Raw genomic sequence first — 19,632 nt, forward strand, 5'->3', positions numbered from 1 at the left:
TGGGACTGCGTGGGCAGTGGCTCAAAGTACAAAAATCTCACCACCGTCATCGTTGCCACTGCTTTATAACACCCAGTAGCGTTACGTTTTGAATAATTATCCTATTAGCAGCTATTCATAACTACAACCATATTTAGATGGCTACCCAAGCAATGCATGGCTATCTCAGCCGTACTCGACTATCCAACAAGCTATGCATGACCACCAACATTACGCATGGCTGTTCCAGATGTAAAATAATATCTCCCACAGTACAAGACTACCCCACAGTACAAGACTACCCCACAGTACAAGAATACCCCCCCCCCCACAGTGCAAGACTACCTCCACAGTACAAGACTACCCCCACAGTACAAGACTACCCCACAGTACAAGACTACCCCCCACAGTACAAGACTACCCCCCACAGTACAAGACTACCCCCACAGTACAAGACTACCCCCCACAGTACAAGACTACCCCCCCACAGTACAAGACTACCCCCACAGTACAAGACTACCCCACAGTACAAGACTACCCCCCACAGTACAAGACTACCCCCCACAGTACAAGACTACCTCCACAGTACAAGACTACCCCCCCCCCACAGTACAAGACTACCCCCACAGTACAAGACTACCCCCCCCACAGTACAAGACTACCCCACAGTACAAGACTACCCCCACAGTACAAGACTACCCCCACAGTACAAGACTACCCCCCCCCACAGTACAAGACTACCCCCACAGTACAAGACTACCCCCACAGTACAAGACTACCCCCCCCCACAGTACAAGACTACCCCCACAGTACAAGACTACCCCCCCCCCCACAGTACAAGACTACCCCCCCCCACAGTACAAGACTACCCCCACAGTACAAGACTACCCCCCCACAGTACAAGACTACCCCCCCCCCCACAGTACAAGACTACCCCCACAGTACAAGACTACCTCCACAGTACAAGACTACCCCCACAGTACAAGACTACCCCCCCACAGTACAAGACTACCCCCACAGTACAAGACTACCCCCACAGTACAAGACTACCCCCACAGTACAAGACTACCCCCCCCACAGTACAAGACTACCCCCCCCCCACAGTACAAGACTACCCCACAGTACAAGACTACCTCCACAGTACAAGACTACCCCCACAGTACAAAGACTACCCCCCCACAGTACAAGACTACCCCCCCACAGTACAAGACTACCCCCCCCACAGTACAAGACTACCCCCACAGTACAAGACTACCCCCCCCCACATTACAAGACTACCCCACAGTAACAAGACTACCCCCCCACAGTACAAGACTACCCCCCCCCACAGTACAAGACTACCCCCACAGTACAAGACTACCCCCCCCCCCCACAGTACAAGACTACCCCACAGTACAAGACTACCTCCACAGTACAAGACTGCCCCCACAGTACAAGACTGCCCCCACAGTACAAGACTGCCCCCACAGTACAAGACTGCCCCCACAGTACAAGAATACCTCCACAGTACAAGACTACCCCCCCCCACAGTACAAGACTACCCCCCACAGTACAGACGACCCCCCACAGTACAAGACTAACCCCCCCACAGTACAAGACTACCCCCACAGTACAAGACTACCTCCACAGTACAAGACTACCCCCCCCCACAGTACAAGACTACCCCCCCACAGTACAAGACTACCCCCACAGTACAAGACTACCTCCACAGTACAAGACTACCCCCCACAGTACAAGACTACCCCCCCCCAGTACAAGACTACCCCCCCACAGTACAAGACTACCCCCCCACAGTACAAGACTACCCCCACAGTACAAGACTACCCCCCCAGGACAAGACTACCCCCCCCACAGTACAAGACTACCACCCCCACAGTACAAGACTGCCCCCACAGTACAAGACTACCCCCCAGTACAAGACTACCCCCCCCCCCACAGTACAAGACTACCCCCCCACAGTACAATACTACCCCCACAGTACAAGACTACCCCCACAGTACAAGACTACCCCCCACAGTACAAGACTACCCCCCACAGTACAAGACTACCTCCACAGTACAAGACTACCCCCCACAGTACAAGACTACCCCCACAGTACAAGACTAACCCCCACATTACAAGACTACCCCCCACAGTACAAGACTACCCCCCCCCACAGTACAAGACTACCCCCCCACAGTACAAGACTGCCCCCACAGTACAAGACTGCCCCCACAGTACAAGACTACCCCCACAGTACAAGAATACCTCCACAGTACAAGACTACCCCCACAGTACAAGACTACCCCACAGTACAAGACTACCCCCCAGTACAAGACTACCTCCACAGTACAAGACTAATACCCCCCCCACAGTACAAGACTATACCCCCCCCCACAGTACAAGACTAACCCCCCCCCCCCACAGTACAAGACGACCCCCCCACAGTACAAGACTACCCCCCCACAGTACAAGACTACCCCCCACAGTACAAGACTACCCCCACAGTACAAGACTACCTCCACAGTACAGACTACCCCCCACAGTACAAGACTACCCCCCACAGTACAAGACTACCCCACAGTACAAGACACCCCCACAGTACCCACATTAAGACTACCCCCACAGTACAAGACTAACCCACAGTACAAGACTTTCCCCCCAGTACAAGACTACCCCCCCCCACAGTACAAGCTACCCCCCCACAGTACAAGACTACCCCACAGTACAAGACTACCCCACAGTACAAGACTACCCCACAGTACAAGACTCCCCCCAGTACAAGACTACCCCCCCCACAGTACAAGACTACCCCCCCCACAGTACAAGACTACCCCCCCACAGTACAACTACCCCCACAGTACAAGACTACCCCACCCAGTACAACTACCCCCCCACAGTACAAGACTACCCCACAGTACAAGACTACCCCCACCATACAGACTACCCCCACAGTACAAGACTACCCCCCCCAGTACAAGACTACCCCACATACAAGACTAACCCCCCCCCCCACATTACAGACTACCCCCCCCACAGTACAAGACTACCCCCAGTACAAGACTACCCCACAGTACAAGACTACCCCCCAGTACAAGACTACCCCCCACAGTACAGACTACCCCCACACATCAAGACTACCCCCACAGTACAAGACTACCCCCCACAGTACAAGACTATACCCCCCCCCCCCACAGTACAAGACTACCCCACAGTACAAGACTACCCCCACAGTACAATAATACCCCCCACAGTACAACTACCCCCCCCCCCCACAGTACAAGACTAACCCCCACAGTACAACTACCCCCAAGTACAAGACTACCCCCACAGTACAAGACTACCCCCCAGTACAAGACTACCCCCACAGTACAAGACTACTCCCATACAAGACTACCCCCCCCACAGTACAAGACTACCCCCCCCCACAGTACAGACTACCCCCCCCCACAGTACAAGACTACCCCCCCCCCCACAGTACAAACTACCCCCCCACCAGTACAAGACTACCCCCCCACAGTACAAGACTACCCCCACAGTACAAGACTACCCCCACAGTACAAGACTACCTCCACAGTACAAGACCCCCCACAGTACAGACTACCCCACAGTACAAGACTACCCCCACAGTACAAGACTACCCCCCCCACAGTACAGACTACCCCCCCCCCCAGTACAAGACTACCCCCCCCCCACAGTACAAGACTACCCCCCCCACAGTACAGACTACCCCCCACAGTACAAGACTACCCCCACAGTACAAGCTACCCCCAGTACAAGACTACCTCCACAGTACAAGACTACTACCCCCCCCACAGTACAAGACTACCCCCCCACAGTACAAGACTACCCCACAGTACAAAGAACTACCCCACAGTACAAGACTACCCCCACAGTACAAGACTACCCCCACAGTACAAACTAACCCACAGTACCAAGACTTTCCCACAGTACAGACTAACCCCCCCCCCACAGTACAAGACTACCCCCCCACAGTACAAGACTACCCCACAGTACAAGACGACCCCACAGGACAAGACTACCCGCACAGTACAAGACTACCCCCACAGTAACAAGACTAACCCACAGTACAAGACTACCCCCCCCACAGTACAAGACTACCCCCCCCCACAGTACAGACTACCCCCCACAGTACAAGACTACCCCCACAGTACAGACTACCCCCACATACAAGACTACCCCCACAGTACAAGACTACCCCCAGTACAAGACTACCCCCACAGTACAAGACTACCCCCACAGTACAAGACTACCCCCCCACAGTACAAGACTACCCCACAGTACAAGACTACCCCCCCCCCCCCACAGTACAAACTACCCCCCCCCCACAGTACAAGACTACCCCCACAGTACAAGACTACCCCCACAGTACAAGACTACCCCCACAGTACAAGACACCCCCCCAGTACAAGACTACCCCCACAGTACAAGACTACCCCCCCACAGTACAAGACTGCCCCACAGTACAAGACTACCCCCCACATACAAGACTACCCCCCCCCCCACAGTACAAGACTACCCCACAGTACAAGACTACCCCCACAGTACAAGACTACCCCCACATACAAACTACACTACAACTACCCCCCCCCACAGTACAAGACTACCCCCCAGTACAGACTACCCCCAAGTACAAGACACCTCCCAGTACAGACTACCCCCCACAGTACAAGACTACCCCCCCACAGTACAAGACTACCCCCACCAGTACAAACTACTACCCCCCCACAGTACAAGAACTACCCCCCACAGTACAAGACTAACCCACAGTACAAGACTGCCCCCACAGTACAAGACTACTCCCCCCAGTACAAGACTACCCCCCCACAGTACAAGACACCCACATACAAGACTACCCCCACTACAACTAAGACCCCACAGTACAAGACTACCCCACAGTACAGACTACCCCCCCCACAGTACAAGACTACCCCCCAGTACAAGACTACCCCCCCCCACAGTCAAGACTACCCCCCCCAGTACAAGACTACCCCCCCACAGTACAAGACTACCCCCACAGTACAAGACTACCCCCACATACAAGACTACCCCCACAGTACAAGACTACCCCCCCACAGTACAAGACTATACCCCCCCCACAGTACAAGACTACCCCCACAGTACAAGACTAACCCCCCCACAGTACAAGACTACCCCACAGTACAAGACTACCCCACAGTACAAGAACTACCCCCCACAGTACAGACTATCCCCCCCACAGTACAAGACTAACCCCCCACAGTAACAAGACTACCCACAGTACAAGACTACCCCGCCACAGTACAAACTACCCCCCACAGTACAAGACTACCTCCCACAGTACAAGACTACTACCCCCCACAGTACAAGACTACCCCCACAGTACAGACTAACCCCCCCCACAGTACAAGAACTACCCCACAGTACAAGACTACCCCCCCCCACATACAAGACTACCCCCACAGTACAAACTACCCCCACCGTACAAGACTACCCCCACAGTACAAGACTACCCCCCACAGTACAAGACTAATACCCCCCCCCACAGTACAAGACTACCCCCCCACAGTACAAGACTACCCCCCACAGTACAAGACTGCCCCCACAGTACAAGACTACCCCCACAGTACAAGACTACCCCCCCCACAGTACAAGACTACCCCCCCCCAACAGTACAAGACTACCCCACAGTACAAGACTACCCCCACAGTACAAGACTACCCCCCACAGTACAAAACTAAACCCCCCCCCCACAGTACAAGACTACCCCCACAGTACAAGACTACCCCACAGTACAAGACTACCCCCACAGTACAAGACTACCCCCACAGTACAAGACTACCCCCCCCACAGTACAAGACTACCCCACAGTACAAGACTACCCCCCCCCCACAGTACAAGACTACCCCCACAGTACAAGACTACCCCCACAGTACAAGACTACCCCCACAGTACAAGACTACCCCCCACAGTACAAGACTACCCCCCCACAGTACAAGACTACCCCCCCACAGTACAAGACTGCCCCCACAGTACAAGACTACCCCCCACAGTACAAGACTACCCCACAGTACAAGACTAACCCCACAGTACAAGACTACCCCCACAGTACAAGACTACCCCCCACAGTACAAAACTACCCCCCCCCCCACAGTACAAGACTACCCCCACAGTACAAGACTACCCCCAAAGTACAAGACTACCTCCACAGTACAAGACTACCTCCCCACAGTACAAGACTACCCCCCCCACAGTACAAGACTACCCCCCCACAGTACAAGACTACCCCCCCACAGTACAAGACTAACCCACAGGACAAGACTGCCCCCACAGTACAAGACGACCCCCCCCCCCACAGTACAAGACTACCCCCCCACAGTACAAGACTACCCACAGTACAAGACTACCCCCACAGTACAAGACTACCCCCACAGTACAGGAGACTACCCCCCCACAGTACAAGACTACCCCCCCCACAGTACAAGACTACCCCCACAGTACAAGACTACCCCCACAGTACAAGACTACCCCCACAGTACAAGACTACCCCCACAGTACAAGACTACCCCCCCACAGTACAAGACTACCCCCCCCACAGTACAAGACTACCCCCACAGTAACAAGACTACCCCCCACAGTACAAGACTACCCCCACAGTACAAGACTACCCCACAGTACAAGACTACCCCCACAGTACCAGACTACCCCCCCAACAGTACAAGACTACACCCCACAGTACAAGACTACCCCCACAGTACAAGACTACCCCCCACAGTACAGAATTAACCCCCAAGTAACATACTCTCCACAGTAACAAGACTACCCCCCCCCACAGTACAAGACTACCCCCCCCCCACAGTACAAGACTACCCCACAGTACAAGACTACCCCCCCCCCACAGTACAAGACTACCCCCCACAGTACAAGACTACCCCCACAGTACAAGACTACCCCCACAGTACAAGACTCCCCCCACAGTACAAGACTTACCCCCCCCACAGTACAAGACTACCCCCCCACAGTACAAGACTACCCCCCCACAGTACAAGACTGCCCCCACAGTACACGACTACCCCCACAGTACAAAACTACCCCCCCCCCACAGTACAAGACTACCACCCACCAGTACAAGACTACCCCACAGTACAAGACTACCCCACAGTACAAGACTACCCCCACAGTACAAGACTACCCCCCACAGTACAAGACTACCCCACAGTACAAGACTACCCCCCCCCCACAGTACAAGAACTACCCCCACAGTACAAGACTACCCCCACAGTACAAGACTACCCCCACAGTACAAGACTACCCCCCACAGTACAAGACTACCCCCCACAGTACAAGACTACCCCCCCACAGTACAAGACTGCCCCCACAGTACAAGACTACCCCCCACAGTACAAGACTACCCCCCCCCCACAGTACAAGACTACCCCACAGTACAAGACTACCCCCACAGTACAAGACTACCCCCCACAGTACAAAACTACCCCCCCCCACAGTACAAGACTACCCCCACAGTACAAGACTACCCCCAAAGTACAAGACTACCTCCACAGTACAAGACTACCCTCCCCACCAGTACAAGACTACACCCCCCCACAGTACAAGACTACCCCACAGTACAAGACTACCCCCCCACAGTACAAGACTACCCCCCCACAGTACAAGACTAACCCACAGTACAAGACTGCCCCCACAGTACAAGACTACCCCCCCCCCCACAGTACCAAGACTACCCCCCCCACAGTACAAGACTACCCCACAGTACAAGACTACCCGCACAGTACAAGACTACCCCCACAGTACAAGACTACCCCACAGTACAAGACTACCCCACCCCCCCCCCCCCACAGTACAAGACTACCCCCCCCCCACAGTACAAGACTACCCCCCCACAGTACAAGACTACCCCCACAGTACCAAGACCTACCCCCACAGTACAAGACTACCCCCACAGTACAAGACTACCCCCCCACAGTACAAGACTACCCCCCCCCCCAACAGTACAAGACTACCCCCACAGTACAAGACTACCCCCCTCCACAGTACAGACTACCCACAGTACAAGACTACCCCACAGTACAAGACTACCCCCACAGTACAAGACTACCCCCCCCACAGTACAAGACTACCCCCCACAGTACAAGACTACCCCACAGTACAGACTACCCCCACAGTACAAGACTACCCCCCACAGTACAAGACTACCTCCACAGTACAAGACTACCCCCCCCCCACAGTACAAGACTACCCCCACAGTACAAGACTACCCCCCCCCCACAGTAAAAGACTACCCCACAGTACAAGACTACCCCCCCCCACAGTACAAGACTACCCCCACAGTACAAGACTACCCCCACAGTACAAGACTACCCCCACAGTACAAGACTACCCCACAGTACAAGACTACCCCCCCCACAGTACAAGACTACCCCCCCACAGTACAAGACTACCCCCCCACAGTACAAGACTACCCCCCCACAGTACAAGACTGCCCCCACAGTACAAGACTACCCCCCACAGTACAAGACTACCCCCCCCCCCCACAGTACAAGACTACCCCACAGTACAAGACTACCCCCACAGTACAAGACTACCCCCCACAGTACAAGACTACCCCCACAGTACAAGACTACCCCCCACAGTACAAGACTAGCCCCACAGTACAAGACTACCCCCACAGTACAAGACTACCCCCACAGTACAAGACTACCCCCACAGTACAAGACTGCCCCCACAGTACAAGACTACCCCCCCCACAGTACAAGACTGCCCCCACAGTACAAGACTGCCCACTGCAGTGCACGGGGAGTTGCAAGTCACCTCCCAGGCGCCGCGTTATCCTGTAGCGCCATAGTGATGTCGCCACGCTCGCGAAACACTTTCCGGGGTAGGGAGCTTGTAGGAACGTTGGGTTGATCTGTCAATGGCCAGGGTCAACGGCGGCGTGGTGTATTCCGCAAATATGCCCGACTGTGAGGGCGGGCACAAGCCGGCGTGAGTAGGTTAAACGTTGAGTTTTATAAGGGCACCACGGGGTGACCAGCCCCTCCCCACCCAGCCCCCCCCCAGCCCCTCCCCACTCAGCCCCACCCTCCCCTCCCCACCCTCCCCTCCCCACCCAGCCCCACCCCTCCCCACCCAGCCCCACCCCTCCCCACCCAGCCCCACCCCTCCCACCCAGCCCCTCCCCACCCAGCCCCCCCAACCTCCCCTTTCCACCCAGCCCCACCCCTCCCATTTTTTGATGCACGACGGACGGACACAATAATCCCCTGTGGGCTGGTGGAACCAGGTGGTTCTTACCAGTATTAACATTGCGGCGATGTTACAGATGCTCTCTTAAGAGGGGAGGGGGGGAGCGCATACCTGTCAACCCTTACGGTTTAGCCCCGTATTCTTGTACAGGGACATGGAGTTTTTAATTCCTTACGACGTATAGCCGTTTCAATACGGGCAAAAAAATCCTATTTTTTGTCTATTCGTTTGTGTTTCTCCCTTGTGATGGGAGTTTGTAGGATGAACGTTGATATTTATAAGGGCACGGGGTGACCAATATGGTCTGAATTGTTCTGTAATAAGGTGAGGGCACTGATGAGGGGTTGACAGCTCTATGGCGGACACGCAGCCTCCTGCGTGTGAACGACATCGACAGCCATTTGTTGATTGGGCCGAGTTGCCACCCTTCTTCAGCTCCGTGGCACCTGCCTCAGGTGAAGGGCATCCGCAGGCAACCTGCACTTACACACCCACCTCACCCACCAACCCACCCATCTTACACACCTCACCCACCTCACCCACCCACCCATCTTACCCACCTCATCCACCCACCTCACCCACCCACCCATCTTACCCACGTCACCCACCCACCTCACCCACCCACCCATCTTACCCACGTCACCCACCCACCTCACCCACCCACCTCACCTCACCCACCTCATCCACCCACCTCACCCATCTCACCCATCTCACCCACCTCACCCATCTCACCCACCTCACCCATCTCACCCACCTCACCCATCTCACCCACCTCACCCATCTCACCCACCTCACCCACCTCACCCACCTCACCCACCTCACCCACCTCACCTCACCCACCTCACCCACCCACCCATCTTACCCACCTCATCCACCCACCTCATCCACCCACCTCACCCACCCACCCATCTTACCCACGTCATCCACCCACCTCACCCACCCACCTCACCTCACCCACCTCACCTCACCCACCTCATCCACCCATCTCACCCACCTCACCCACCTCACCCATCTCACCCATCTCACCCACCTCACCCATCTCACCCATCTCACCCACCTCACCCATCTCACCCACCTCACCCACCTTACCCACCTCACCTCACCCCACCCACCCATCTTACCCACCTCATCCACCCACCTCATCCACCTCACCCATCTCACCCACCCGTTCTTCACTCGCTCATCCGTTCGCCTCTTACTCGCATACCCATTCACGCACACACGTTCATTTTGCTCACCAACCCAGACCCATTCACCCGCTCACCAACTCGCACGCACACCTATAATCAATCAACCGCTCGCCCACTTACACATTCACTCGCACACGATCGCGGCCACTCGCCACCCCACTGCGCGTCTCTCCGCACCTGCACCTTAACGTCAGCACATCTCCCACGAGCGCCTTCGAGACAGAGAGACAGCTTTGCACAATGCACCCCCACAATACCAGGTCCCATTCAAGCACCGTTCATTCAACTGCGCAGCACGGGCCGGCCTCTCGAACACACAACGCGATGTGTAACACCGTGTACATGCATGAGTGTGTGTGTGTGTGTACAGTGCGTGGCGTGTGTGTGTGTACATGACACACACACGCCACGGGCGGCTCCATGCCAGCCCTCGGCGCGCTCCGTACGGCGGGGACAGCGCGAACGCCACTTACGGCACGGAGACGATCTGCGCGTGGCCGACAAACGCCGGTGTTGGGCGGGGAGGAGGGATGGCCGGAGAGATAACGACGACGAGGACGACGACGGCAGACGAGGAGAGCGTGGAGGGGGAGATCAGCGGCGCCGGACAGCGGCTGGGGGGGGGGGGTCACGTCTTCCTGATTCTCGCAAAAATGGCCGGGACTGATGAGGGCCGGTGACGTCACCCCCCCCCCCCGCCGCTGTCGTCGCCGCGGTGACTTCACCCGGCGGTGGGATGACGTCATCTCAAAAGAATTGTCAACTCGGGAGCGTGACGTCACTACTGCAGAACAAGACCACTGCATTATATATCCATCCATAATAATATAGGGGGGTTTTTATTTTTTGGCGAGGGTGAGATCGCGTGATTATGTGTCGTTAAACCCACCACCTGCGCAAATCTGGCTGTCGCCTGATGAAGCTGGTTGTAATTGGTGGCGAAACGTCGTACTCGGATTGTAAATGGTGTGGCTTTGCTCTCCAACACAGCGGTGTGCTGAACCAGTGACACATTGGCACGTTCTGTTTACGTGACGAACCTTACTAATTGGCCGTGTGGGGTGGTGGCAGGTTTAACGGCACATATTCACGCGATTTAACGCATATAAAAACCCTGTATTAGGGATTCAATCTTAATATGGAGCTTTCGTGACTGCAAGGAATTACTCTTTGGTTCTTTCGGTGAAGTCACGTATAAAGATAAAATAATAAATTAAATAATTGCATACTACGACGTTTCGATTGCAACACAAGCAATCATCATCAGGTATAAAAGAAATAGCAACAGAAATATAACCAGAAAACTATAGACAGACATATAAGCAGACAGATATTACAAAGATACACAAAGAGAGAACACCTGCTGATGATGATTGCTTGTGTTGCAATCGAAACGTCGTAGTATGCAATTATTTAATTTATTATTTAATCTTTATACGTGACTTTACCGAAAGAACCAAAGAGTGTATTAGGGATATTTTGTTCGCGAAAGCCTCCGTGTTAAACACTTTAGTATTATGAGAATAGGGGTTTCCCCTTTTATCTGGCAACAAAACACCAAACTGAAACCTTTTACAAGGAATCATGTCTGCAGTTACCACAATACTTGTGGTCAAAATGCAAATAAAAAAACATACTCTCATAATATATGCATTGTCTTTGAAACTGATTGGTCCACACCAGAGACAGCTTTCTTTTGAGCCTCGTCTCAAACGGTGTTAGACCAGAGGACGCCACAAGGCGTACAGCTCAAAGGCAATGCAGAAATTATGAGAGTATGTTTTTCATTTATTTAAAGCTTTCGTGGCTGCAGGGATTCATATTCTTGGTTCTTTCGGTAAAGTCACGTAGAAGGGAAATAATAAAATAATAAAAATATTAAACTATAAAAATTCAAGAAAATGTTCTTGCTGTGGATTTCACACCTGATGATGATTGCTTGTGTTGCAATCGAAACGTCGTGAGAATTGTTATTTTTTATATTTGTATTATCTTATTATTTCCCTTCTACGTGACTTTACCGAAAGAACTAAGAATAAGTATGGTTTGTTTGCATTTTGACCACAAGTATTGTGCTTAATGCAGACATGATTCCTTGTAAAATATTTCAGTTTGGTATTAACTTAACACCTGTTTTGTTGCCAGATAAAAGGGGGAAAAACCTATTACGATATTTTAGTACTGGCAAAGGAGGTCCCATGACACTATAGTATAATAATAACGTGATGGGGGAGTTGGCTGTACCGCTCTGGAACAATACACATTATGGAAGGGGACGTCACCCCTCTCAACGTCACACGGTGGGCTACGTCATCGCTCGACAATTAGCACTCCGGGGCAGTGACGTCACCGAGACGGGAGATGAGGTCGTCGCTTTAGAACAATACATATGGTAGATGACGTCACAGCCATAGAAAATCCACACGAGGCATGACGGCATCGATACAAAAAAATACACCCGATCGATGACGTCATCTCTAGACGGCCTCATTCAATCAAGTGACGTAATCTCTACCGACGGAATGGCGTCATCACTAGAGAATGATCATTTGGTGGAATTGCATCACACCGGCGACCTCACCTGGCCGAGCGACGTCATCGCTCTACAATATTGCAGGGTGGAATATTCCGTCTTTGTATGGACTTGTCACCTATGAAGTGGCGTCATTGTCTCACTTCATGCAAGAAGAGATCTACATTGCATACTTGTCAACCCCGTATCAGTGCCCTACCTCATTACAGACCAATTCAGACCTCGTTGGTCACCCCGTGCTCTTATAAATTTTAGCGTTCATCTTACAAAGTGCCATCAAAAGGGAGAAACACAAACAAATAGACATTTTTGTGCCCGTATTGAAACGGATGTACGCTGTGTGTACCTGAAAACTAAATTTCCCTGTACAAGAATTCGGGGTAAACCGTATGGGTTGACAAGTATGACATTGGGCCCTGTTAATCCATAAAATGTTGATTGGCAAATCTCTGCTATACTTAGATATACCCATCCCATTTTCAAACGGAATAAACCTTACGCGTCCATTTAATTGCCGTTTAAATATCCATAGAACATGAATCAGAATATGTATTTATACCGGAGGAATCCGATGAACTACAATTTATTTTTCACTTATGTCCAATAGGGGCGGATGAGAACGTTACAACAAATAATACAAAAACACAATAGGAGTGCAGAGTATAGGAAAAGGTAATCAAATAACTTTGTTAAAAAAAATAGTTTTATTAACGTTTAATAAAACGAAATATATATTTTTTATCTTATCAGGTAAGGCCCATTGAACTACTACATTTTTTTTAGAAGCGACCTGGCCACAAATCATAGCTTAACAAAGTAGATTATCATGTGGAAATCTATAATAGCAAAATAATCTCAATGCATGCTTCTAAATGTGGAGGCAAAAACTGGAGGAGTCGGGGAAAAAAATCCACGCGACCACGCGGAGAGTGACATGCAAATATGAAATATACAGGCGTCAGGGTCAGGATCCAACCCACGATCTGCTATATGCAAGAATCGGAATAGGTGACAAAGCCTTGCTGTTGCACCCTCAAGTATTTGGAACAATCTTGTTTCCTCCCTTAAGATCATAAATCTTCCTTCATAAAAATACCGATGCAGAAGATGAGTGCTGGATACAGTCACATTTGCAAATGTGATTTGTAACTTTGATCCTTGCCTGTGCATCGATAGTTGTTTTACTGCCTTGCCTAAGCTTGAATTTAGTGTTGAAAAATCGGATGTATATAATAATGTTTAATAAATTTTGATTTAAAGCTTTCGTGACTGCAGGGATTCATATTCTTGGTTCTTTCAGTAAAGTCACGTAGAAGGGAAATAATAAAATAATAAAAATATAAAACATCACACCTGATGATGATTGCTTGTGTTGCAGTCTAAACGTCGTGAGAATTTTTATTGTTTGACATCTTTTTTATTTTATTATTTCCCTTCTACGTGACTTTACCGAAAGAACCAAGAATATAATGTTTAATAAATTAATATTAAGTCACTTGCTTACATTTTTCTTCATTTGACATCAAGAATAGGTTGAAATATAAACTAAAATGTATTTAAAACACTACACAGTACTGTACTTTCAAATGTGTCGTCATTGGTGACCATCATCACTACACTATTAAGGTTTCATTACCCATATGCAAATAGTCTTCCCGAGACAACTTACGTTACAGGGAATTTATTACAGTATTGTATTTAAAATTCATTTATGTTCGTGCAATATATTAGATTTCTGGTGTGAGAGTTCGTTTTGCTCATGTTTATACGATGTTTTCTTCTCTTTTCTCTCCGCCTGATGAAGACCGCTTGTGTTGCGATCGAAACGTCGTGGGTTTTTGCTTTTATTATTTTCAATAGATTATTTTTATTGTATTTATATCATTTAAATTTTTTTATTTAATATTTGTTTTTGTTTTTTCTTTGTTTTCTATCTACGTGACTTTACCGAAAGAACCAAGAATATGATATTTTCATCATCACTGTACTTTATTTTTTATGTTTTGCTTTTGTCAATTGGGTGACCCATGTCACTCTCGCAAATGAGACGATCCAAGTGTCTCGATTTATCATCTGGTTAAACAAAATAAACCTGTAACTTGTATGGGTGCCCACGATGTTTACACGAGGTTGGGGGGGGGTTGGGGGTGTCAGCTGGACCTAAGAGTAATTCCGCCAATAGATGACAGCATATCTCTGAGCAACCAGAAGTATCAATACCCTGAGCCCGTAAGACCAGACATTACACATTTCGGAACTACTTGAGATGGTGCAACGATAGTGATTACAGTTGATTTATGTGGCCAGTAACAGTGAATTATGTGACAACCATTGTAAATGAGTGGCTTATCAAACATGTCACTCTTATGCTTCTAAAATATGCTGCTCCCTTCGGTGTTAGCAATTTCTGCTTTGGCCCACGGATTCTTAATCTAGGCCGAGTGTTTTTCATTGCGAGGCCCGTGGGCCACTGCTGGTCCCTGGTGACCTTTAGTACGGCCCCTGACAGTCTTATCGGCCAAAGTGCCCCCACCCCCTCTGAAAATTAGTGAAGAACACTGATTTAGGACGATTCGCACTTCTGCACAGTCCATAGCAGCGGTTGAGGGTGTTTTAAGTCGAGGCATATCAATGGCCACGTAATGTGGTCGAGCTGGGGCACGTACAGCTTCACTGAACTATGCAAACTGTCCGGGGCATGACAAAATTCCCAGGCCATACGACAGTCTGAACAAATGCCCAATGGGGTGGTCTATTCCGGTTTGTGTAAAGAAATTCCAAATGTGGAGAAATTGTAAATGTAATCAAATATATATTTTATATAAAATATTTTATCACCTCTAATGTGTATATTGCTTCACTGCTTATTTACACTCTCAGTTTTGGCATCAAGTCTCATATTCGGCACCCCCAAAGATTCTTCCTAACTAGGCGATTTGTTTTTTGAACCAACCCAAATGGGCCAATGAGATCGCATGGCAAAATCACACTTCGTCTTTCGTATGGCTGATGTAGATGCAGAGCGGAGTGCATCGCTGTGATGTCTACATTCTGCATTGGGTGTCTGTTTGCGAGTTCTTTTGAACTCTATTAAGCTCTCCAAGGCTTAATCGGAGTTGAATTCACATTGTTAAAGGTCAAGTAAATGTGCGACTTCAAGCGATGACGAGGGATGTTGGACATCAAAAAGTCGAGTGTGACTTCTTCTGGTGCATACTGGTGCACAGTTCTCAGCTACAGAATACCACAAGGACTATCGTTGATGTCCGTAGTACTTGTGCTGATGCTCCCCAGCTTGTGCTTGCCAGTTTCTGGACCAGGTTGACCGTCGTTTTGGTCTTGGCGGCTACCTTTTTAAGCTGGGATTGGAAGCTGAGCGTACGGTCCAGCTTCACTGAGAGATTGGTTGGAGTGGGGTCGTGTCGCACAGTGTTGTCGCAGAAAGTCACTTTCAGAGTGTGCTTGGTGGTCCTATTATTAAATCACGCTAATAGTCACATCGCAAATGTAGCTTTTATACAGTTTGTCACACAACCTATTTTTTTAAATGCCCATAACCCGAATTTGAGCTGGTGTGTTTACAAATGCCTGGGCCGATTTCTCGTCCCAGTCCATCACTGGATCCACGTCTATTCAGTAGCTCCCAGTATTTCCCAATATTCCTCCTCCACACATCCAGCATGAGGAAGACGCAGTCAATCTTATAGCAAAGCTGCAATATACGCACTGAACTTGCTGTTGCATTCTGATTTTTTCAACATTGGCCCTTGCTCAGCTTACATCATTACGACACCCACTGTGGTCTGAGTTTAAACCCTGCAACTTCTCAGAGTCGTGGTGTTGGGAGAATGGGTCTTGTCAGCAGCAACAAACCATTTTATCGCCAATGACACCACCAACCTTATGTGGTCTGGTTCCTACGTATCTTGCTTCTTTCATGTCGTTCTACACGCCTTCTTGCCTTCTTCGTTCACAATTCCAGCTGTTTCTGTCTGTTCCCCCTCCAGTTGTGCCGAATCATGATTCTGTTCTTTCTCGCTTCTGGTCCCCTTATACTGGAACAAACAACCTCACTACATCAAATACTCACTCAGCCTTACTGTCTATTTTTCGTTCTTCCTTTAAAACTCACTTATTTTCTAAAACTCACTTACCCAAACCCCCCTTCACCCCTCTCTTCCCCATCATTAATACCATCCTCTTTCTCAACTTCCATCCCGATACATCACTCACTCATCATTAATCATTCATTGTCACTATCATCATTGTGTAGTTCACGCATCATCATCATATTCATATACGACCATCAACTCGTCTCATCACACTATCCTGCTGTACAAATAGCTACTTCATCTTTTAGCGCCGTGCTTAAGGCGCTAGATTACAATAAGACAAGATAACCACCAGTCAACCAAGTTTCGACCTGCAACTATGGTATGTACGGATTCTATTGAACTTAGCTATGAGGCCAGATGGGACATCCATGGTATTCTAAACTGTATGTGCAGACATGTGTACACTAACATATTGTGGAGGATTTCCCTCTGACCCGACTGGATGGACGGCTGAGAGCATTCGACTTCTGTGGAGTGGCATTCAGCATTGTGTCTGCCATAAGACAGATTCTCTTTAAAAAAACTTAATTTAGTGATGAAAAGAAACGTACTTCTGTGCCTAAAGAATAACGTTTTAAATCGGTGAATATTGTCTGCTATGACATATGGATCAGAAAGATGAACATTGAAAAAGAAAATGGAACACAATCTGAAAAGTTTGTGATACATACTTGAGTGAGACATAAAAAAATAACACGTGAATCAGAGAACAAACATAAATTCGAGACATCATTTATTGTCATGGAAAATACGAGGCCTTGGGGAGGACACCACAGGTATATATGACGGCTGAAACTGACAACTGAATGGCAGCAAAATAATAAAACACACCAGAAAGGTCACCTACCACGGAAATGGAACAATGGAATCAGCTCATGAGCAGGAGTGAAACGGATTATGACATTATGTGACCGTGTGGGATGGTGTCAGCATGATGAGGCCTTCATCCAGCAGTGGATTGATCATGGCTGCTGATATTTTCAAATGTTTGTGAATTTTACTATTGCTACTAACTTTATGGCCTCACTGAATTTCTCCACTATGTGCTTCCCACCACCCTTAGTCTTTCTGCAAGTGTTATAAATCTTAAAATGTCATGGCAAGTCTAGAATCAGTGTCTTCAGTAAAAAATGCACTTGGATTGTTTGTCAGTAAAAACAATTGTGAAAGCGGCAAACGTAGACTGTTCGTGGTCATAATACCATTTACAGTACACACAGAGCAGAACTCGGTTTGGTCATCCTATTAGCCTTGAAACCAGTTACTGCGATTCCAAAATCTTCCCGTCAGCTGTAGATTCCCGAGAGTTGCGTTACAGACTCACTGAAATTTAGTTTGGGGATTATAACTATGTTGATTCAACAGCGCAAAGTGCAAATGCAACGATGATTCTACAGCTGCTGAGTAGTGTAATTCCATAACAAAAAAGCATTATAAACTGAAAGACAAGTTTGTTTTTCGAGAACAATATGCCACCCAAAGGGTGTCCAAATTTCAATCTCTAATCCACAAATCCTGGGATAACACTTTTAAAATAAATGGTCTCTCTCACTGTCATTATCATCATCATGAGCCACTGTTAATCCCATGCTGGGTTAAGGCCTTCTCATGCTGTCGACATCAGCTGAGTTTACATATCAACAGAGGAATTTAGCATATTGACGCGAAAGAACTGCATCTCCCCTACTACCATACAATAAACCGATGTGAAAAAGCTAAGTATAAACTACATCAATATAATCAATGTACTCAATATACTCTCAGCTCAGCTTATTTGAGAGTACATTGATTATATTGATGTAGTAATAGGTTTTTACCCTTTTATCTGGCACAAAAACTGACACCTTTATGCAAGGGATCATGTTTGGAATAATCACAACACAAGCAGTCAAAATGCAAACAAAAAAGATACAACTCTGATAATGATATGCGCTGTCTTTGAAATTGGACCAGTACGCCTTTTGGCGTCATCTGGTCCAACACCAGTGGAGACGAGGCTCTAAGGAAAGCCGTCTCGGGTGTGGACCAATCCATTTCAAGGACAGTGCATATCATTATCAAAGTTGCATCTTATTTGTTGGCATTTTGACTGCTTGCGTTGTGGTTATTGCAAACATGATCCCTTGCATAAAGGTGTCAGTTTTTGTGCCAGATAAAAGGGTAAAAACCCATTACTACATCTTGCTACTGGCAAAGGAGGTCTCATAGTATATTGATGTAGTTTATATTTTAGTTTTTAATCGGTTCACTATATGGTAGTCATTATATAGTGTAGTCTATACGCAGTTACTTGATGTTAATAACTCAGCTTATTGGAGAGTATATTGAGTACATTGATTATATTGATGTAGTTTATACCTAGTTTTTTCACATCGGTTTATTGTATGGCAGTAGGGTAGAAGCAGTTCTTTAACGTAAGTAATGAAAATTCCTCTGTTGATATGTAAACTACCTTTTCAAGGCGCTTTGCTCCTCCCACCCAGCTTAAAATACGCTGCCAAGCTTAGCAGTGTTCATTAGGACGCTGTCTTTCCGACAGCTCTGTTCTTCACCTGAGGACGGCTGCTTGTAT

At 48.9% G+C, this 19,632-nt stretch overlaps 1 protein-coding gene across 4 annotated transcripts in view; it reads right to left on the bottom strand.

Moving 5' to 3' along the window:
- Positions 1-11,024, bottom strand: part of LOC133347753 (myocardin-like) — a 140,644-nt gene extending 129,620 nt beyond the window's left edge. For 3 of the 4 annotated variants that reach the window (XM_061560325.1, XM_061560324.1, XM_061560320.1), the window contains exon 1: positions 10,886-11,024. The gene's annotated coding sequence lies outside the window, so the exon portion shown is untranslated. The remainder of the gene's footprint in view (positions 1-10,885) is intronic. The other variant, XM_061560321.1, reaches the window with a different exon arrangement.
- Between the last annotated feature and the right edge of the window lie 8,608 nt (positions 11,025-19,632).

This window comes from Lethenteron reissneri, chromosome 26, assembly GCF_015708825.2.
Source record: "Lethenteron reissneri isolate LAM-NWPU_2019-01 chromosome 26, ASM1570882v1, whole genome shotgun sequence".
Lineage (NCBI taxonomy): Eukaryota > Metazoa > Chordata > Hyperoartia > Petromyzontiformes > Petromyzontidae > Lethenteron > Lethenteron reissneri.